Here is a 16,888-nt window from a genome sequence, read left to right as displayed (position 1 = left end):
CTGGGTTGGTGCTAGCAGTGGGAGAATAGCATTGTTAGAATCTTCTTTAAAAAATCAGTTACCTCCAGCCTCTCCCCCGACCATTCCACTCTTCTAAGCTGAGTAACAAAGATAATACTCCAGCACATTCCCGATGTCATTCCCTCTGCCTGGAGAAGTCACCTCAACTTTCACCTCAAGTGTCAAAAGCATTTTTCTCCAGAAGGACTTTCCTGCCTCCTTGAACATGACTTCTCTTGTTTCTGTTCTATTCCCCATCTCCATGTCTGCCTCATCAGGGCAGCTGCCTCCGTGCATTGGAATCCTTGTTCAGTAAGTTTCCCTCTCACTAGATGTCAAATCTTCTATGGGTACTCACTGTCTTTACGCTTGGCATGCCCATGGCTTTACTAAGTCATTTTGCATGTTTTGGGAATGAATGACACTTACATGAACCCGTTATGAGATCTATAAACCTATGTTTAAGCAATAAAAGTGAAAAACAAAAGGGCAAAAATGTTACCCTCAGGGACTTGATTATTAATTGGCTGTAGAGCTTTGTGTTTAAGGGCCTCTGGTTCCTCATCCATAAAATGTGAGAGTTGAAATAATCAACTCTCGGTAATATTGCCAACAGCTAGAAATAGCTAGAGTCACAGGCTGATCCTCCATCTGGATTCAGTCCAGTTTTCCTTATATCACAGGTCCTACCAATGGAATCTTCATACCCTAGCTTTGACTTTGTAGCCAAAATCTTAGCAATGTGAATTTCAAGAAGGCCATTGAGCCCTAAATCTCAATTTCAACATTTCTCACTGATTTTGTTTGAAAGAAATGACCACCAGGAACATTGCAATTCAGATATGAAATCAACAACCTCAGATATGCAGATGACACCACTCTAATCAATAACCTTAGATATGCAGATGACACCACCCTTATGGCAGAAAGTGAAGAGGAACTAAAAAGCCTCTTGATGAAAGTGAAAGAGGAGAGTGAAAAAGTTGGCTTAAAACTCAACATTCAGAAAACGAAGATCATGGCATCTGGTCCCATCACTTCATGGGAAATAGATGGGGAAACGGTGGAAACAGTGTCAGACTTTATTTTTTGGGGCTCCAAAATCACTGCAGATGGTGACTGCAGCCATGAAATTAAAAGACGCTTACTCCTTGGAAGGAAAGTTATGACCAACCTAGATAGCGTATTCAAAAGCAGAGACATTACTTTGCCAACAAAGGTCCGTCTAGTCAAGGCTATGGTTTTTCCAGTGGTCATGTACGGATGTGAGAGTTGGACTGTGAAGAAAGCTGAGCACCGAAGAATTGATGCTTTTGAACTGCGGTGTTGGAGAAAGACTCTTGAGAGTCCCCTGGACTGCAAGGAGATCCAACCAGTCCATTCTGAAGGAGATCAGCCCTGGGATTTCTTTGGAAGGAATGATGCTAAAGCTGAAACTCCAGTACTTTGGCCACCTCATGCGAAGAGTTGACTCATTGGAAAAGACTCTGATGCTGGGAGGGATTGGGGGCAGGAGGAGAAGGGGACGACAGAGGATGAGATGGCTGGATGGCATCACTGACTCGATGGACGTGAGTCTGAGTGAACTCCGGGAGTTGGTGATGGACAGGGAGGCCTGGTGTGCTGCGATTCATGGGGTCACAAAGAGTCGGACATGAGTGAGTGACTGAACTGAACTGAACTGAATGGTAAAAAATAAGAGGGACAAAAAAGCCTCTTGATGAAGATGAAAGCAGAGAGTAAATATGTTGGCTTGAAACTCAACATTTAAAAAACTAAGATCATGGCATCCAGTCCCATCACTTCATGGCAAATAGAAGGGGAAAAAGTAGAAGCAGTGACAGATTTTCTTTTCTTGGGCTCCAAAAATCACTACAGTGACTGCAGTCATGAAATTAAAAGACTGCTTGCTCCTTGGAAGGAAAGCTATGACAAACTTAAAAGCATATTTAAAAACATATCTCTTTGCTGACAAAGGTCTGTATAGTCAAAGTTATGGTTTTTCTAATAGTCATGTATGGATGTGAGAGTTGGACCATAAAGAAGGCTGAGTGCTGAAGAACTGATGCTTTCAAATTGCAGCAGTGGAGAAGACTCTTGAGAGTCTCTTGGACTGCAAGGAGATGACATCAGTCAATCCTAAAAGAAATGAACTCAATATTCATTGGAAGGACTGTTGTTGAAGCTGAAGCTTCAATACTTTGGCTACCTGATGCTAAGAGCTGACTTATTGGAAAAGACCCTGATGCTGGGAAAGATTGAAAGCAAAAGGAGAAGTGGGCAGCAGAGGATGAGATTGTTGGATAGCACCACTGATTCAATGTACATGAATTTGAGCAAACTCTGGGAGACAGTGAAGGACAGGGGAGTCTAGGGTACTGCAGTCCATGTGGTCACAAAGAACCAGACATGACTTAGTGCCTGAAAAACAACAACAATAACACGTAATGCTGTCTGATAATGAAGACATAGATTGTGTGATACTGAAAGTAATGAAAGGAACTTTCTATCACAAACTGTGGTCATCTGCGCTCCAAAATACTCTTGAGATATAAAACGGTATTGGTGAATAAATATCCACAATATCCACAAAATACAACTTTTTTTTTCAGAATATAACTTTCAAGGTTTAAATTTTGTTTTAGTAAAGGAAATAATATGTGATCTTAAGAAGAGTCAATAGTTATTGACAATTAGATTAACATGTTATGTGACAGGTAAAAGAATGAATGAATTCTACTTATAAATCTAAACACAAAGAACAACAAAAAAACTGAATTGCAACAGCAAATGCATTGGATTCAGACAGATTTCTTTAGTCCAATTTTACCTTACAAATAGCAGGAAGAAAAATTTTACTTCAGAGCATATTCAAAGGAAAGTCTTCCTTCCATGTAAAATCAAACCATCTTACAAATTAGAAGATATTGTAACTATCCCAACTTCAGGCAGATAGAATTTGTACAGTACACAGCTGTCCTTACATTGCCCTTTTGTTACTATAAAGTATAGTAAAGAGACTGATCCCTGCAGGAATGAGATATGGCCTTTTTTTGTTGAAGAGAGTTGCACTTTCATGATTTCCTACAAAACAGCTGCAAAAATACCTACAGTAGGGCATCTGGAATTCTTAAAAGTGACTTGAGGATTTGTAGCTAATGAAACATTGTGAAATAACACTCACCATGTTGTAAAAAATACCCTTAACCATTTATTAGCATTCTTTAAGACAAAAATAAAAGGTACCCTAAGCACATTAGCCCAGCTTGATTAGAAGAAAATGCTAAAGTGACAAAGAAATTGTGTAAATAGATGCCTTGCCAGAAACAGACCTTGACATCATAAGACATTTCAATCTCTTTTAACAGTTATGAAGAACAATGTGGTAAAATCCCACCGTGATGTCTGCAGCTTAAACTGTTTGATCAGATTCTGGAGCATCATCAGTAATAACTTACATGTTCTTTAAAAATGTGGTTTCCTGTTGAGACCAAGCACTGTTCCCAGAAAAAAAAGGAATTCTTTTAAAGATGTTTTTCATTTTTACCTCTCACAAAATAGGACTATCAAAGTGAAAGCAATGGCCTTTCCATGAGAACTTGGGTCAAATAAACCATGTATTGTTCCATCTTAAAATGAAACATCTGGCTGACTTAAGAAAACGAGCTTAATTATTTCTGAGTATCTAGCAGAGAGAGGTTAACTTCAAAATCTATATGTCTTTCCAAGATGGACATGGAAGGAAGAAAAAAAACTATGAAGTTATTTTTGACTCAGGAAAGTAGATCTGGAGGTAATTTAGTGAACACAAATTACCACTGACAAGGGAAGAAATAATTTATTCTCCTGGTGAGTCTTTTTATATGAGTGGGCAGCATGGAGCTGTCAGCAGGGAAAAGGCATTTGGATGGATTTAAAAATAATTTAAACCAAGTCCAATATCCTATAAGATATCTAGGACATCATATGAAGTTGTGGGACTTCTTGGAGAAGTTTTATTTCTAAACTGAAGCTTGAAGGTGAAACTATGAGATATAAATTCAGGTGGAGGAGAGCTTGGAGATAATATATTTCTTAACAAATTCTTCTCCCTCACTTTTGTTTTTTCTTTTTTCCTGGGTCTTCAATCTAATAGTCTCTGCTCACCAGAATGTTTATGGATGTCTACTTGGAATGCTCCTCCCAATGGCTCCATCCTTCGGGGAACCTTGGTTTCCTGATGGTCACTACCAGGTATAATCTGCTGGAAGGGTGTTGTCCTTTCTCTGCTTGAACCATGGCTCCTGGTTGGGCTAGGATACTGATTGGATACATGTCCATGCTTTCCCTCATTTTCCTATTTCCTCTTCTCCACTTTGGGCATCACTTAAGACTGAAGGGGTGGTCAGACTTTCCTGCAGGTATAAAGGAAGGATATGCAAGATAACTATATCCTAGAAGAGAAAAATTATAACTGTACTCTAAATCCATTTTCTCCCATAGTTTGAGGAGAAAGCACACATAAGTGGAAGGAAAAGCATCTTCACAAAGGGTATCCTTGGGGACATACTCAACCTTGGCCTGCTAACTTACACCTCTCTCAATGATTTCTTCACCTAATCTCCATGGTGTTAAACTCCACACACTTTGGGGGAAACCCATCTTCCTTACAGGCCCCTCCTAGGGTCTGTCCTCTTTCCCACCCAGCACTATACTTCCTCCAATTCAGAATGCTCTCTGGCAGGAAGGGGGCACTAGGAGGGAATCGTGATTGCTGGTCTTTGACATTTTAAGTCTTGTAGAATATAGCTCTCTAGCCATCTAGCCCTCTTCACATGATGGAGGCACACTGAGTTGAACTGACATGTATCACAAGGACATACCTTAAGCCTCAGAGAGAGTATCACCTAAACTTACAAGAAATAAGAGGAATAATGATCAGACTGCCTCTCTCACAGTGGACTTTCACTTGCCACACAAAGCACTAAGACTTCCACCCCTGAATCCCAACTGCCTCCTCCATTGTCCTCTCTACCATCTGTAGAAATGACCATATAGCTTTGGTCAATTCACTCCTTTAACTCTACACATTTTTATCACCCAATTTGATATGGCCAAATAATTCAAATTCTTATCCAAGAATCATCTAAGATGGTCCCTTTCTGGGATAAGAAAGTTACAGTAATATCAAGAAATATTTTGTTGAAGATTCCATATCCAGTCATCATTCATCTAATTAAAGAAGTTAAAAATTTGAAAATTGACCAGAACTCTTGGGAAGTACTAGAGCTCTGTTCTAAAGACCAAATGCAGGTGGTGCTGAAAAGAACAGCAGGTTTTCAAGAACCCTCCAAGCAACATCCATGCTTCTGCAAATTGAAGTGATTGGCCTCATTGTTTAGAATATTCTGAGACTCAGGCAAGTCCTGTCTTCAGCGCTGCGACTCTTTCTCGGGAAAGGTGTGTGTGTGTGAGTAGTAGCAGTAATAGAAGGAGTAGTAACAGCATTGGTAGATGTGTGGGCTGGGGCGGGGTGGTGTATACAGGAAAGAACCACCAAATGCTTTTCATGGCAAAATGGTCTAGGAAAGGAAAATTTCGTGTGGAACCAAGAATGACTATAGCAGATCTCTTGATTCATAACCTACCGTATAGAAACCTTTCAGTACTTTTAGCCTTTTGTCTTCCCGGGAATCAGTTGTACAACAAGTTATTTGCTCAGTAATCCCACAAAATTAGGCAATCATAAAATTTACTCACACTAACTACATTTTCTCACTGTAACTTCTTGGGTTCACGCTCCTGCATCTGTTTTTTAAACAGGTGTGGGCAGGGCAGAGGGAGTGGGAAAGCCCGTCTGGGAGCTTCAGCCCAGGTGGAGGGAGTGGAGCCGGAATGAGCTGCTGAGAGTCTCATTTCCATCACGATATGGAGGCAATTACCTGCGCAGATGTGACCCACTTGGTTTACACCAGGTCCCTGGGAAATGAGTCTGTATTGGCAGGGCTCTTGTTTTCAAGGCTATGTAAATATACCATGTAGGAAAAATGGATAGTTAACCTTTAAGAATAAACCAATAATAAATTCATAAATTAGAGTTCATTTTGAAACATATTATGAAAGATAAACAAATTATATAACTAAACAAAGACATTTAACTCTATTTCAAAACCTGATATGAGTGGCTCAAAATATTGACTAAGATGAATGCAAAATAACCAGGTGACTTTAATATTCTGCTGGCCTTTGGGTACTTTTTTTTCTCTCAAGGATAAGAACATCACTTCCCAGCCAAGATTTTGAGTTGTTTTGATAGTTCTCTGATCATTCCCAGAACTGTGAAGGAATTCTCAGCTTTAAATCCTCTGAAAAAAATACAGGTACTTGTAATCCAATATTTGATTATTTTAATGGGGCATCGAAGGTTTAGGCAGAGTCATGAAATCCAAACAAGCAATTGAATGTTGCAACCCACTTAATAAAATTAGTTCCAGGACACACAAATCACTCAGTTGGAAGAGAATCTTCAAGAAGAGGTTATAATTAAAGTAAGAGGGTTTCTCATCAAGACAGCCTTAGGACTTTGGCTCTGAGGTATATAAGCTTTGCACATTCTTTGAACCTGTCCTCACTACTTGAAAAGAGAGGGAGAGGGGGAGATGGAGCTAGAGCCAGAGCCAGAGCAAGAAAGGAAAGGAGGGAGAGAATTTTAAGGAAACTATGACGCATAAGGGATAAAAAGAAAAAACATCTGCTGGATAATTAGCAAATTCCTTCACAAAGAGAACATTTAAAAGTTTAAAGTTTTCGACACCAACTAGACCACACTGTTTCCAAAGTAATGCTTACTATTATTTTCTATTCTAAATTCAGTCAGTTCAGGAAATTCTTTAAAGAGGAAAGTAGGGGAAGAAGTGGAAAGGGGTGCCCTCTTCAGTAACTACCAATTGAAATCTCAATCTGTTGTGAAGTTTTGGTATCTTGTGTCCCCCAAGAGGGGGAAAGAGCCTTAAATATCATTTCCAAGCTGGCTCAATATTCGTTTGTCCTCAATTTGAACCAAATTAATTTGATATCCAAATGTGCTACTTTTTAACCAAGTGCTGTGCTATGCTCAGTCACTCAGTTGTGTCTGACTCCGAAGGCCTTAGGACTGCAGCCTGCCAGGCTCCTCTGTCCATGGGATTTCTCAGGCAAGAATACTGGAGTGGGTTGCCATTTCTTCCTCCAAGGGATCTTCCCAACCCAGGGGTCAAACTCAAACCTCCTGTGTCTCCTGCACTGCAGGTGAATTCTTTACCTGCTGAGTCATTTGGGAAGCCCAACAAAGCAAGTAAACTATATATTTCAACTTCTTCAGTTGCTGAAGTGGAAAGGGGTGAATTGTATTTTTAGCTGAGCAAACATAAAAGGGAGCTGGAAATGGTTTGGGTCCCATATCCAGTAAGGAAAATGGAGAACTGGTGGCCAATCAGTCTACAAAATTGGCTGAATTTCAAGAAGAAAAATGGTGATGAGAAAGGTTTTCATATTTAACATTTTAAAAAATAAAAGTATACTTTAAGTACAAAAGGATAAGGATAGGTAAGATAAGGAAGTGAAGCTTACTTCCTACCTGAGCAAAGAGATGAAAACAAATTTAAAGTCCTTTAACCCATCCTCACAGGGCCAGGGCAACAAGGAGGGCTGCATTCCCACTGCTAAGGCAATAGGAGAAGCAGGAAATGGAGGGAAGCAGGAAGCGTTCAGGCAACAGCATCTGGAATGGCTGTGGCCTTACCCATTACAGTTCCTTGACTGTTTGTTACTCTGTACTTCCACCCCTCCTCTTTCTTTCTCTTCCACTCCTTCCTTCTTTTCATGCTCTTCTCTACTACATTGGGTCTGCTACATCTTCTAGCCTCTTCCTCTCTGAGGCTAACACAAGGAGGAGGTCTGAATAAAAGCAAGATTCTGGCAGTATCAGAGAAGAGTGGTTAAAGATATTCCAAGCTCTAACTTCCATTTCCCTGAGAAATCAGGTGATTTTAGTCAGTGAAAATCCATGATTTCTTGGCATCCCTCAATATATCATGATTTATAATATAAGAATTTGCAGGCATGTTCTTTGGTAAATAAAATGCACAAAATTAGTCAACACAGTTTATTTGGGATTATCCTAACCACTAGCTTATTTGCTCACTTAAATGTCATGAAAAATTACAAAGGGCTCTTCTCATGCCTCCCTTATTCTGTCTCTTCCCATCCTTACTAGTAAATTTATCTGGTGGGTGGACCTCATAGGCTTCATAGATCAATGACTGATGATCTGGAAGTTCTTAATGGCCCATTGGGTTCAATCCTCATGTATTTGTATTGAGGGTGGGAGGAAACATGTGTACTACCCTCCTTTCTGAATATGATCCTAACTTTTCCTGCAAGATAATCAGTATAAATTACAGTTTGAATGAACTTGCTCACATTCTCTGAGAATACACACCAGTAGGCAATCTGATGACACCATCATAGAAAAAGCCCTGACTTTGACACAGTTCAAACAGGAACATTCATAAATGTTTCCATCTCCAAGTATCTTCTTATTATATGCAGGCAGAAAATTGATTGAGTCAATTATATTCCACTGACCTGAAAAAAAACTTTTTGCTGATCTCAAATTTTTAGATCCTGACTGTGTAACAATCAGTAAATTGTTACCTATGTAACCACTTTGTACATAGTAAGAACCCACAGAACATTTGTAGAACTGAAAGACTCCCATTCTAGATCTTACTAAAATCTTATATCAAAGGCAATTCATATACATATAAAATAAATTCTGAATAAAAACTATATCTGTCAGGGTCCAACCAGGAAAACAAACCACTCTCGGTATATAAAAGAGGAAATTTAATTCCTTCCACAGATGATAAATGGAGATGGGGATGGCAACCCACTCCAGTATTCTTGCCTGGAGAATCCTATGGACAGAGGAGCATGGTGGGCTATGGTCCATGAGATCACAAAGAGTTAGACACGACTGAGCAACTAACACTTTTATACTTTCAAAGATGATAGAAGCTAAGAAGCAGAGCCCACAATGGTGGTACAACCCAGAGGCTGGCAAGAGCCAATGTGAGACCCTCTCTGAGGCTGGAGGAATAGAGAAAAAGATCACCGTTATCCACATCTGGCACCATGGCAGAGTGTTAGCTTAGTTAATATGAACACTGAGTGCAAAATAAATTCAGGAAAAAGTATGGCTCCTGACACATTATACCATGAGTGCTCAATATATATTTATAGGTCCCACGCATACATCAGGATGACTCAAGTCATCAACAAGCTTTTATGCAAAATTGGGAACAGAGACATTTGAGATAGCATCAAATAATTATTTCTTTTCAGTTATTTATTTCCAGTGCTGCCTACACATGCAAAAAGAGTCATTTGATACATGTGAATTTATTGGGATCATTACCCTGAATCCAAGACAGCCAACTACTTAGTTTTCATTCTCTTTAAGAAAGCAAAGCTTGGCAGGCCTGGAAAACCCGCAGTCTACAGGTCGCCCATTTCTCTCCAAGCCTTTTGCCCAGCCTTTTCACCAGTCTGAGAGCCTATGGTGTCTGGCTTGTGGCTAGACCACAATTCTGAGGCAGTTGGCAAGTGGGGGCTGTGCCAGGCTGACTTCACTGTGATGGTATCAAAGTTGGGGTTGGATTGCCAGTCTCAACAAGCTGATACCAAAGTCAGCCCCCTCCTCCAACCTGCTCGGTTTGTCTGCTGGAATAATTGGCCAACATTAAGCTAGAGACTACAAAGACGAAAGGATTATTTAAGACCCCAGTAGACCAGTTTCCCAATACCAACTGTTCCAAGTAAGCATTGTGTATCATGTCATGTAAAATAAGGTAGATTTTAGAGTCAGCTAGACCTAGCTCCAAATCCCAGTTCTTTTGCTTACTCACTGTATGGCACTGAGCATCTCAACCTTTCATCGATAAAATCGGTAGGATTAAGGGCACAATGCACACGTAAGCTCAGTTCTCCATGTAACATACACTTTATGTCCAGCCAATGACATATACTGTAAATGTGAATGTTTAGTAAAAGCTATTCATTGATAATGGTGGTAATCCATGAAGGATATAGTTTTGCAAGAGAATATTGGGCAAGCCACTGAAATAAAGTTACAGTGCAAGTAGCCAAATCAATTGCATATGGATGTTTAGTTGATGTGTGCTCTCTCTGTTTGAGACAAAAATGTTCTCTAGGCTGCTTACCTGAAACTTGAGGTCATGCTTCCCACATTCATGATGGTGATTCTGATCCATAAAGTCAATAGCCCCTGCAAAGGAACATTCCAAACTGGGTCAATACATAGGAACTCAGAAGCAATACAATTACCCCAGACTTCATTTTGACTGAGCAAAACCAGCCCTAAATAATTTTCACTTTGTATATGTAGATTGTTCTGTACTGACTGTAAATGTAAACAGAAGCACTAATATTTGCTGTAGTAAAACTGTGGAGACTAGGAGTTTCAAAGGAGAGTACCGTTTGCTGAAGCCATCCACACTCTCTATCTGTTCTCTCCCCTCCCTTTGTCTTTCCTTTGCCCCTCTGCTCCTCCTACTGGCATTTCTTCCCTTTCCTGTCTGCCCTCTACCCACAGGGACTGCTCGCCATAAGATGAGACACATTTAATTATTCAGAGCAAAGCATTCAACAGGCCATCTAAAAATGTGATACATCTCCAAATAATCATATTAACTATTTTGTTATTTCAAATTTAAGAAATCTGCACATGAGAACTGTCCAAAAACTAGGCAACTGCTTTTCTTTCAGGGGGTATGTTGACATTTTCAGCAAATAATTTCCAAAACACTATGTGATGTTTGAAGTTGTTTTTCTAACTAAGACAATGTGTGTGGCTTGAAAAACACATTTGTGTGGTATGTTTTCGTAGATTGGCTTGCCAGGTGACCAGAAATAAAAAGCATGTCCTTAAAATTCCCTCCTCCAAGGTCTATCGTCCCCAGTCAAGGGGGTTCAGTGCATTCCAGCTTTACATTTTTTGCTCTAACGCCCTGTGTGGCCTTGCTCAGTTTAGATTTGAACCCAGTTCAAAAAAGCACAAGTCCAGGAAAAGATTGTGCAAGAGTTTTGTGTTTACACTGCACTGTACATTCTTAACAATACTGGCTATTTAATCCATAAACATCGATTTAAATTTTATGAGATTACCAATCAGCGTCTCAGAAAATATTACAAATTTAAAAGCAAAAATAGAGAAAATACTAAATAAAGCAATGTTTTCCCAGAAGTTTATGCAAGATAATGAACACAACTGCATTGATCAAGTCAGCGAGGCAAACATTCATTGGTAGGGAGTCCGCTTTGTTGCTGGGTGCTCAGAGGAACATAAAAGTGAGCAGGATTCTGGACCTTCTCTAAGGAAAAATTCTGTTGTAGTACAGAGGGCTTTGTTTTTCCGGACCTTTATCACATCAGACTGTAAATTATCAATTTATTAGAAAATCATAGTGCAGTCTCTCTCTATCCGAGCTTGTAAGGACATTGATCTTGGGGAGTACAATACAACTTACAAATTCCATAATTCTGCTCCAGATTTTCTTATTAAGTTTTAAAGATGAGTGAGAGAAGAGGATTTTTATTAAATAATTCAAATTTCCTATATTTATCAGTGGAAATTTTATCACAGTAATGATAAAAGCTACCACTGAGGAAGGTCAACTTACAATGTGGCTGGCACTGGTCTAGTTTTAAGCATTTTTACATACAATCATTTCTTTAGTTCTCAGACTAGCCTTTGAGCTGGGATTCAAGTTATCTATCACTATGTAACTAACTAGCTTAAATTTAGTGGCATTAAAGAATAACCATTTTTCTATGTTCATAGATTCTGTGGATCAAGAAATCAGATGGGGCACAAGAATTCAGACAGGGAGGACTAGGTTTCCGCTCCACAGTGTCTGAGATCTGGGTGGGGAAGACTTAAGCAGCTGGAGGGGGCATGACCAGAGAGCCGGGGGCTGGAAGCACCTGATGCTGCTTCCTATACATCTGACACCTGGCCTGGGATGACTGGAAGACTGACTCAGGTGGAACTATGGATTGGGACACCTACTCGTGTAATGTCTCCTTGGAGCTTGAGAGTCCTTACAGCACAGCAGACTTGATCTTATTTGGCAGCTTTGGATACCAGTGAGTAAGGCAGAAGATAGACACCAATGGGTTGGCTGACCTTGAGTCAGATGTTTATAGTTGTGGCCAGTGAAAATAGGACTATGTTTTCAAACTTGGACATCCGGGCTCACAAGTCTGGGTATTTCCCAGTGAAAGGAACTATTTTACAGTAAAATTCAACCTAGTGGAAATTTCTGCAGTTGCAAGTTGCAAAGAAGAAAGTTTATGTTTTCCTTATAAACACTTACTAAGAATAAACTTTATATATGATAAGTAAAAATTAAATAAACAGGAATCAAATACATAGGAATGAAAGCAATGAGGTTGAAAAGAAGAAAGACGATTGAAATGAAAAGGAAAGGAAAGAAAAGGTACAAATCAAGAGGAAAAGAACAGAATTCACCAAATGAAATGTTTCCCTGAGTTTGTGTGTGCATATGAGACCAGTGGATCAGTAAGAAAAAAAAATGAATCAGGGTTTTAGAGAAACAAAAATGCAAAACGGAGAAAAAGAGGGGGTGGGATATTAGTTGGATTATAGCCAGTTTTCCAGCTCCAAACATCTGGAGCCAAGACAAGGAAAGGTGAGGCCCTGTCCTTTGCTGCAACACTTGCCTCCACAGGGGCTGGTTACTCAGGATATTTACATTAAATTAACGTTGCTGGCTATGGCTGTGTTCAGCACTTGGATACGCGGTTAAATAATCAGTGTGGTTTGGCTGCTGGTTTCTTTACTGTGGTTGAATAATTGGTGTTGTCTTGGTTGCTGGCTACTTAAAAAATGTATATGTGCACTTGTTTCTCTTTTTTCTTTCTCTTGAGCAATTTTGACAAGCCCTTGGCAGAAAAGTGGCTGACCAGCTTTCAAACCGGTGCTTTTTCTCCTTGTCATTTATGCTTCCCCCAGATGGACTTGAGAATCTTAAAGACTTTTCTTCCTGGAATCTAGACGATGTGCTCTGTGTTAGGAAAGAATTCAGCTCATTTCTTTTGTTTGTAGCAAAGAGATAAGGCTGAGTCTAAGTGCAGCTGTGGTTTACTAGAAATGGATGCTTCTTTTCTAGGTATGATTCACTAGGTCCTCAGATCCACCATAAGAATGGGGAAAGACAATTACAATGACCTTTGGATAAAACAACCCTGCGTTGGTGCTGTGCTTAGTCACTTAGTCGTGTCTGACTCTTTGCGACCCCACGGACTGTAGCCTGTCAGGCTCCCCTGTCCATGGAATTCCCCAGGCAAGAATACTGGAGTGGGTTGCCATGCCCTCCTCCAGGGGATCTTCCTGACCTATGAATCGAACCCACTACTCTTATGTCTCCTGCATTGGCAGGTGGGTTCTTTACCACTAGTGCCACCTGGGAACCCCAAAACAACCCTATATGCAGGCATGTTTCCCATGTTAGTCACTTGCTATATCTTTAAAACGTAGAACAGTACTTGATACATAGTAGGTGCTCAATATTTGGTAAATAAAGGATAATAACTGAAAATTTATAATTCAGGATTGACAGTACTTCTATTCCAGAAAGTTTGCTTCATTTAGTCGCTTTGTTGATTGGCTTAACAGTTGTCAAATTACCACAAGCTGTTCTGCCCTGGGAAACCCACTCCTCCCCAGATGGCTCTGTCTTTTCTCATATTCCAAGACCCAACCCTGACTTCAGGCAAATGATGATCAGGGTGAATAATCCTCCTTCGGCAGCAAACTGGGACAGGAGTATCAAGAGACAGCACAAGTCAGGGACAAGCCTCCACCTGCCAACAAACTCCAATGATATATGCATATACATCATGAATGAAGGCAAAGTCTTTAACTGCTACTCGGAAACCACAGGTTCTCAGGGTCCCAGAGGATAAGGAAACCAAAGGTCCAAGTTTGAAGTCACATACAGAGAGGAAACTAGTGTTTCTGAGTAGGAAGTGGAAAAGAAAGAGTGTTTTTTCAAATATGTGTCATCAGTATTAGGATAAATTCACCTCTCCCAGAAGTCTAGAACATGAATTTTATGTCAATCATTGTGGTTACTCAGATTCAGGATAGATTGGAAAGTATCAAGTTTCTTAATATTGATTCAGATCTATCTCAGGGCAGAGGTGAGGGTGAATACCTAAGATTTTAAAGGGATTTTGGGAGGATTCTTTAGAATTCATTGATCTTGCCATTTTAGTAAGGAGTTTTATTTCCCTTTATAACAGGCATTCTTCAACACCTTTTTTGAGAACTACTAAGACCAAGGATAGGAAAACTCCCAGGAAAGGCAAACCTTTCATCCCCCACACTGTGCTGGCTGCTATGGAAACAAGGTGAAATGGTGGCCAAGGTGGCAAGCTTAGCAGATCATTTTCTGGGCACTCTCACTTATTAGGTGTTGTTGGATCACTTAACTGCCTTCAACTTAAATGCCATCAATCTTTACCTTATTAATTTTCTGAAGACATAAATAATAATGTTTGTCTTACACATAATAAGAGAAATTAAAATTAAAGCTACAATGAGGTATAATTTTCATCTATCAGATTGACAAAGATCCAAAAGTTTAATAACATGTTGTGTTGCTGATGATGCAAGCAGATAGCACTCCCGTACGTTGACACAACTTCTATGGAAAATGGCTGACCCATTGAAACAGCACAGAAACCAGCTGAAACTGGTTTTGCCTCCTTAAATAGGTTGATTGATTAATCAACACGAGTTATTTTAGAGAATAGCACTTCACCTGTGCAGGTTAAAAAGCCATGTCTCCAGGATGACCTTGGAACTAAGAACCCCCAGCCCACCTAACTCAAATAGAAATGTTGCCACCAGAGCCCTTTGTGAAGCAAGAAATTGGTCAATATGGAAAATCTGATTTCCAACATCAGTCCATACATCAGTTCATAGCTTACATGAACTGATTCAAGACTAGCTAATCAGCCTCCAAATTTGAAACTCCCCAACCTTTTAAATTTCACCCTGAACTGTGGATCATGGAGACAGATTGGAGTCTGGCCTCCTGTCTCTTTGCTGGTCAACCTCACAATAAAGCTCTTCATTTTCTCAAAAGCTGGTGTCATGGTACTGGCTTCTGTGTCCACAGGGGCAGTGAACCTGCTTTGTAACACTATCATAAATAGAACTGTGGATCTATCACAGTTTAAAATGTACCTCCTCTTTGATGCAGTAATGTCACTTCCTAAAATGTATCCTCTGGCTGTATTAAAGTACTTATAAAAAGACATATGTGCAAGGTTACTCACTGCTGCATTGAAACCACAAAAAATGAACTTTGTTCATCAGTAAAGGACTGGCTAAATAATGTATGGAACATCAAAAAAATGGGATACTATGCACTCATCAAAAGGATAAGCAAGTAATAGATCAGTGCTTGGAACAGCATCCAAAATATATTATGAAGTGAAAAAAAGGCAAAGATTATTATTTTAAAAGATTTATTTTGTATACATATGTAATATCTCTGGGGACACATATAAAGCTTTGATAACAGTTGAGGGAGGTGAGTATGTGGGTGCAAAGGTGAGTGGAGTCTTTCTGGACATGTGAATGTTTTTATACCTTGTATGTTTCGCACTATATACATATATTTCCTATTCAAAAATGCATTTGAATAATAATAAAAATAAAGTGACAAAGAAAACATGGTGAAAGGAGTTTTGGTAATTAAATATGTATCTCTGCATGAAATGAAGCTCTATGGCATAAAGCTGCCTATCACAAGCACCCCTAATCAAAAGACTGTTGGAACAGAGTGCTGATCCAGGTAAGAACTCAATAAATATATCTGAGGTGGGTAACTGAATTATATGAAAGATTCTATCAATATAAATGGTTAATCATTTAGGGACATGTGTACAAATTTTGGATTCAAATGGTATGTATGGCCTCACTATTTTTTCAACAGAAGAAAAAAGAAATACTGGACTTCCCTGGTGGTCTAGTGGTTAAGAATCCTGCCGATGCAGGGGAAACACGTTCGAGCCTTGGTCTGAGAAGATTCCGTATGCCTTAAGGAAGCTAAGCCCATATGCTGTAACTACTGAGCCTGTGGTCTCTCTAGAGCCCAGGAACCACAATACTGAAGCCTGCATGCCCTGGAGCCCGTGCTCTGCAACAGGAAATACCACCACAAGAAGCCCATGCACGGCAACAAAAGAGTAGCCCCCCTCACTGCAACCAGAGAAAGCCTGCATGCAGCAATAAAGACCCATTGCAGCTAAAAATAAATAAAAATTTTTAAAAAGAAATACTAAATGTGGAAACTTTAAATAATAAAGCTATAAATGAAAAAATTCAATTTAACATCCATGATTCAATTTAACGTCAGTTTTAGGTTAAAACAGAAAGTTTCCAGGGGGTTTGTCAGTACAGTCAAACTATTCTGTATAATAATGGTATGATACAGACTGGTCAATATATGAAACTATACGTTTGTCAAAACCCATAGAATGTACAACACAAAGAGTGAACCCTAAGGTAAACTATAGGCTTTAGTTAATAACAACTGTTGATATTTGTTTATTGATTGTACCAAATGTATCATACTAATAAAACATGTAAATAAAATGGGGAACAAGCCAGGGAGAAAAGGGCAGGAGATACATGGGAACTTGATACTTTCCAATCAATATTTCTGTAAACTTAGCAGTACTTATAAAAGTAAAGTCTATTAATAATAATGATAACAGAACAAAGTAGAAAGTAGAAAGAGTCTTTTTTAAA

General features: G+C 39.4%; 2 long non-coding RNA genes across 26 annotated transcripts in view; one reads left to right on the top strand and one right to left on the bottom strand.

Annotated features, from left to right (window-relative positions):
- Positions 1-12,357, bottom strand: part of LOC147367535 (uncharacterized) — a 53,634-nt gene extending 41,277 nt beyond the window's left edge. Inside the window, exons 1-2 of one of the 4 annotated variants that reach the window (XR_015169232.1) lie at positions 11,568-12,357; positions 10,242-10,306 (exon numbers count right to left, since the gene is read on the bottom strand). This is a non-coding gene — a long non-coding RNA (uncharacterized LOC147367535). The other 3 variants (XR_015169233.1, XR_015169234.1, XR_015169231.1) reach the window with 3 other exon arrangements.
- LOC147367534 (uncharacterized) lies at positions 3,719-16,316 on the top strand. 22 transcript variants are annotated; one of them, XR_015169213.1, is made up of 5 exons: positions 5,302-5,439; positions 6,250-6,359; positions 14,368-14,475; positions 15,859-15,929; positions 16,071-16,208. It is a non-coding gene; the product is annotated as an uncharacterized LOC147367534 (long non-coding RNA). The 22 variants fall into 22 exon arrangements; XR_015169229.1 differs by having other exon boundaries at positions 14,368-14,492; XR_015169222.1 differs by lacking the exons at positions 5,302-5,439; positions 6,250-6,359 and adding exons at positions 6,679-6,817; positions 11,882-12,083.
- The last annotated feature ends 572 nt before the right edge of the window (positions 16,317-16,888 follow it).

The sequence above is a fragment of the Bos grunniens genome, chromosome 8 (assembly GCF_055505025.1).
Source record: "Bos grunniens cultivar Pamir isolate PY7600 chromosome 8, Bosgru_T2T1.0, whole genome shotgun sequence".
In the NCBI taxonomy this organism is placed as follows: Eukaryota; Metazoa; Chordata; class Mammalia; order Artiodactyla; family Bovidae; genus Bos; species Bos grunniens.
Note: the sequence above shows the minus strand (reverse complement) of the source record. Positions and strands in the feature narration are given on the sequence as shown.